Source organism: Nomascus leucogenys, unplaced genomic scaffold, assembly GCF_006542625.1.
Source record: "Nomascus leucogenys isolate Asia unplaced genomic scaffold, Asia_NLE_v1 000826F_77857_qpd_obj, whole genome shotgun sequence".
NCBI lineage: Eukaryota > Metazoa > Chordata > Mammalia > Primates > Hylobatidae > Nomascus > Nomascus leucogenys.
The window spans coordinates 24,451-30,631 of NW_022097802.1; positions in this window are offsets into that span (position 1 = coordinate 24,451).

The following is a 6,181-nucleotide window of genomic DNA, read 5'->3' on the forward strand; positions in this document are numbered from 1 at the left end:
TTGCCCAACAAACTAGTTTGGCAAGGGACTAGCTGGCTGAATCATTGAGTCAAGGAGAGCCAATGTTTCCAATAGCAATTTGCCAACTTAGCAGTTACCAATTCTGAAAAACAATTTATTTGAAATACTTAAATACTTAGGCTGTCTCATGTCTGAAGCATGATGATGTCTTGCATGATTTAAAGGACAGACGTCGTGAATGCCAAGAGTTTTGTGGCAGTCCATCCTGCCAGTGTCTTCTCCTCCTCTCCCACTTTTGTTCTGTGGATTTGAGCTCACAGTTTGTGCTGTGCTGACCGCTGCCCACCCTAACAAGACTCCTGGAGACTTGGCTGGCCAGTCACCAGAGGAAGAGGGGCCCAGCAGCACGCCAGCATTCACCCACCTGTGGGTATCAGTCAGGCTCCTGGTGGAAGCCAGAGGACATATTCCAATGGGTACTTGAGGAAAGGGGCTGTTCACAGAAGTGTGGACAGAGTTAAGGGAACCAATAAGAGATGAGGAATGCCCTGGACCAGCAAGAGTGGGAGCTGTTATCTCCCTGGGTCTAGAGGGAAAGGAAAGGTGTCCACAGATCCCAAAGAGAGCTGTGGCTGTAGAGGAGGATCATCAGGAGCTGCAGCCATCAGTAGAAAGATGTGGCCACTGGCAAACCAGCAAGGAAGAATCTGAGTGAATAACCACCTCTCCTCTCTCTCTCCCACCTCCTATGACATCCCCCACTGTCTGAATTCCACTAGGGCCAGACAGTGAGGCACCCTGGTGATGCAGTCCAAGAGGCAGTGGGCAGAAAGGAGCCAGTGGGTATGGAGGGGAAACAGAGAAACAGAATTCCAGCTCACTCTGCGGGATTTCTGGGTCTGATAGAAACATGGCAGCAGCTTTATTATTGTTGTTATTATTATGATTATTATTTTGAGATGGAGTTTCACTCTTGTTACCCAGGCTGGAGTGCAGTAGCATGATCTCGGCTCATTGCAACTTCTGCCTCCCGGGTTCAAGAGATCCTCCTGCCTCAGCCTCCCGAGTAGCTGGGATTACCGGCACATGCCACCACGCCTTGCTAATTTTTGTATTTTTGGTAGAGATGGTGTTTCACCATGTTGGCCAGGCTGGTCTTGAACTCCTGACCTCAGGTGATACGCCTGCTTCGGCCTCCCAAAGGGCTGGGATTACAGGCATGAGCCACTGTGCCCGGCCTGCAGCTTAATTTTACAGTGTCCCTTTTCTCCTTCTGGAAACTATATGGAGCAACAACAAGACTGAGGAGGAGGAGGGAGGAGGAGGAGGAGGAGGAGGAGGAAGAAAAAGCCCATCATCAACACACACATCAAACTCAACTTCAGAGAAATTAGGAAGCTGGGAAGCCACGTAAACCCAAAAGCAGGTGACACCAGCAGAACCAATGCAGGAAGCCAGGGAAGTGCAGAAGAACAGGGCATGGGGGGCGACCCAGGGGGGAATCTTCATTGCTGCCAGCAGTACACACTCCCAGCAGGAGAGGACCCTCAAAGTGAGAACGCAGAGCTGGAGAAGTGAAGAAAGAAGGAGCAGGTGGTGCCCGGGGAAGTCCAGGGGTGCAGGATCTGAGATCACCCCTTCCCAAGAGAGGCAGGAACACTTGGGAAGGCAGGGCTGAGTCCCTGGAGGCTGTATCCGGGAAAGGAGGCTGGCAGTAGAAACTTCCTGAAGCCGAGTGGGTTCTGAGAGGCAGAGGGGCAGTGGTACAGAGGTGAGGCTGACGCTTCTGTGCAGGAAGGGCAGGCTCCTGAGGAAGGGAGCCCCGAATGCTCTCCACTAGATTCCCAAGTAGCCCCACTCCCTCCACAGAGACCTCGCACTGACATCTGGGAAATTCCATTCATACTGGAACCGCTGACACACTGCCATGAATGTGAGGGTTTCATGACTGATGGGGTAGGTTTCTCTCTTCATAATTTCCATTTATTCCATCCCCAGCCTCCCTGAACATTCACCTCTTACATAACCACAGTATGGTGATCAGGACCAGGAAATCCACATTCTCATATTTAAGTATATTAAAATTTCACAAAATAACAAATTTTATTAATTTAATTAAATATATTTAAATAATGTTTAAATATATTTAAATAATTTAACTAATTTAAAATGAACATATTCGCTAAACTAAAGACCTTATTGGAGTTTCACCACTTTTTCCACTCATCTCCTTTTTCTGTTCCCAAATTCCATCCAGGATCACGCTGCATTTAGTTATTTCTTAGCCTCTCGCCATTTTGTAGGACTGCAATAACAGTTCCTCAATCTTTCCTTATCTTTCATAACCGTGACACTTTGAACCAGTACTGATCAGCATTTGTCAAATGTTCCTCGATTTGGGTTTGTCTGATGTATTTCCGTGATTGGACTGAAGTTACGCACTTTTGGCAATTACGGCACAAAAACGATGTGGAATCCTTCCCAGTGCATTCCACCAGAGTTATGGCATTGATAATTCTTCTTATTGATGATGTTGAACGTGTTCATTTGGTTCAGGTTTCTGCTGGGTTTCTCCATTGTAAAGTTACTATCTTTCCCCCTCGTAGGGGGAAAGATCTTAGGAGAAATACTTGGAGACTATGAAAATTTTCTATTTTCTCAAACTTTAAAAATTTTTTTCAGGCCAGGCACAGTGGCTCACGCCTGTAATCCTGGCACTTTGGGAAGCTGAGGCGGGTGGATCACCTGAGGTCAGGAGTTCAAAACCAGCCTGATCAACATGGAGAAACCCCATCCCTACTAAAAATACAAAATTAGCCAGGTGTAGTGGTGCATGCCTGTAATCCCAGCGACTCAGGAGGCTGAGGAAGGAGAATCGCTTGAACCCGGGAGGAGAGGCTGCAGTGAGCCGAGATCGTGCCATTGCACTCCAGCCTGGATAACAAGAGTGAAAGTCCATCACAAAAAAAAAAAGGCCAGGCACGATGACTCACGCCTGTAATACCAGCACTTTGGGAAGCCGAGGTGGGGAGTTGGAGACCAGCCTGACCAACATGGAGAAACCCCATCTCTACTAAGATAAAATACAAAATTAGCTGGGCGTGGTGGTGCATGCCTGTAATCCCAGCTACTCGGGAGGCTGAGGCAGCAGAATTGCTTGAACACAGGAGGTGGAGACTGCCGTGAGCCGAGATCATGCCATTGCACTCCAGCCTGGCCAACAAAAGCAAAACTCCATCTCAAAAACAAAAAACAAACAAAAAAACCTACTTTGACAGCAGGGCATGGTGGCTCACATCTGTAATCCCAGCACTTTGGGAGGCCAAGGCAGGTGGATCACCTGAGGTTAGGAGTTCGAGAACAGCCTGGAGAACATGGTGAAACCCCGTCTCTACTAAACATACAAAAATTAGTTGGGCATGGTGGCATGTGCCTGTAAGTTCCAGCTCCTTGGGAGGCTGAGGCAGAAGAATCGCTTGAACCCAGAAGGCGGAGGTTGCAGTGAGCTAAGATGGTGTCATTGCACTCCAGCCTGGGAGCAGAGTGAGGGATCTCAAAAAATTATAATAAAAATAATAATAATAATTCTATTTTGAATTGTGGTAAAATATACATAAAATTTACTACCTTAACCACTTTTAAGTGACAGTTGGAACAGGGGTCAAGGGGAGCCCTTGGGTTGGGTAATGTAGAGTATTTTCACATTACCATGCAACCAATCTCCAGAACTTTCTCATCTGACAAAACCAAAACTCTATATCCACTAAGCAACTTCCCATTTTCTCCCTTCCCCATGTTCCTGGCAACCCCCGTTCTACTTTCTATTTCTATTAGTTTGCTTACTCAGTCTAGATGCTTCACATAAGTGAAAGAACACAGTATTTGTCTAACTGGCTTATTTCACTTAGCATAATGTCCTCAATGTTCATCCATGTTGTAGCATGTGTTAGAATTTCCTTCCTTTTTAAGGCTGAAGAATATTTTATTGCATGTATATACCACATTTTATCAATTCATCTGCCTATGGACAATTAGGCTGCATCCATCTTTTGACGAGTGTGAATACCACTGCTATAAATATCAGTGTACAAATATTTCTATGAGACCTTGCTTTCAATTATTTTGGCTATATACCCAGAAGTGATGTTGCTGGATCATTTGGTAATTCCATTTTTAATTTTTTGGGAAACTGCCTGTTCTGTGCTGAGCAGGTCTACATAAACCTACCCGCAAAGGCCAAGGAACCTGAGATATCAAAGAAAGAGGCTGACAAACCCAGTTTCTCAGAAAGAAACACTTAATAGGCGTTTATGAACAGAAGCCAAGTCAGGGATGGCACCAAGATAAGATGGTGGATCCCTGTGCCATTACCCCCATCTCCCCCACCCAGGGCTTATATAGCATAGGGAAAGGGTAATGCGTGCTTCAGTAGGGATGTGTATGGCCAGACACGGTGGCTCACGCCTGTAATCCCAGCTGTCTGCGAGTACAAGGTGGGTGGATCACCTGAGGTCAGGAGTTCGAGACCAGCCTGGCCAACATGGTAAAACCTCGTCTCTATTAAAAATACAAAAATTAGCCAGGCGTGGTGGCAGGCGCCTGTAATCCCAGTTACTCGGGAAGCTGAGGCAAGAGAATTGCTTGAACCCAGGAGGTGAAGTTTGCAGTGAGCTGAGATTGTGCCACTGCAGTCCAACCTGGGAGACAGAGTGAGACTCCATCTCAAAAAATAAAAAATAAAAAATAATTTTTTTAAAAAAAGATAAAATAGAAATCGTAGATGAATTCTTGGAACTGGGATTAATCAGAACATGGCAGATTAGCATCCAAGATGGAATTGCGTTATTCTCATTCAAGGTTTCCCTCATTCTTCAGTCTGACCATGCTGGACACCTTGCTGTTTATTCCTCAAACACATGTGAAATGCGTTTCTGTCTTGGCAGTCATCCTCCTGCCTATAACGTCAGCACCACTTTCTGTCATCCCTTCAGTCAGGTCACTGTTCAAGTAGCTCTCTAGACAGGCTCTTCCTTATCATTCTACCTAAAATAGCCCCCTATCACTCTGTGTCCCTTTAGCCTGCTTCTTCTTCCTGCTATTTCATACTACCTGAAAAAATACTTAAGTTTGAACTTCCTAGAACATAAGCTCATAAAAGCAAGAAATATGCTCCATCTCTCCTCTCCTCTACCCCAGCACTTAGAAGAGCAACAGAGTCAGCATCCAGTGAGTGTTCATGAATCAAGTCACTTCTTGGCAGCATTCAGCACTGTGACCACAGCCTTGCCTATCTTCAACTCTTTCTCCTTCTATTATCCTCTTCTGCTTTTCCTCCTACCACTCTAGTAGCCACTCCTCTGGGGGCTTGTCCCTTAAATGATTAGTCCTCACCGACCTATTTTCTGTCCACTTTATCTGTTTCTGAGACAGGGTCTCACTCTGTTGCCCAGGCTGGAGTGCAGTGGCACAATCTCGGCTCACTGCAAGCTCCACCTTCCGGGTTCACGCCATTCTCCTGCCTCAGTCTCCCGAGTACTTGGGACTACAGGTGCCCGCCACCACGCCCAGCTAATTTTGTGTGTGTGTGTGTGTGTGTATTTTTAGTAGAGACGGGGTTTCACCATGTTAGCTGGGATGGTCTTGATCTCCTGACCTTGTGATCCGCCTGCCTGGGGCTCCCAAAGTGCTGGGATTACAGGTGTGAGGCACCATGCCTGGCCACGCCCGGCTAATTTTTTGTATTTTTTAGTACAAATGGGGTTTCATCATATTAGCCAGGATGGTCTCAATCTCCTGACCTGGTGATCAGCCCACCTAGGCCTCCCAAAGTGCTAGGATTACAGGTGTGACCACTGCGCCCAGCCATCTGTAACCCTCTTATCTCAACTAGCTGACATTACTAGTTCACATCCAGTTCAATTTATAAATTAACAGAGGTGCCATGGGCCAGGCACGGTGGCTCATGCCTGTAATCCCAGCACTTTGGGAGGCCGAGGCAGGTGGATCACGAGGTCAGGGGTTCGAGACCATCCTGGCTAACATGGTGAAACTACGTCTCTACTAAAAATACAAAAAATTAGCCGGGTGTCGTGGCAGGCACCTGTAGTCCCTGCTACTTGAGAGGCTGAGGCAGGAGAATGGTGTGAATCTGGGAGGCAGAGCTCGCAGTGAGCCGATATCGCACCACTGCACTCCAGGCGGGGTGACAGAGCAAAACACC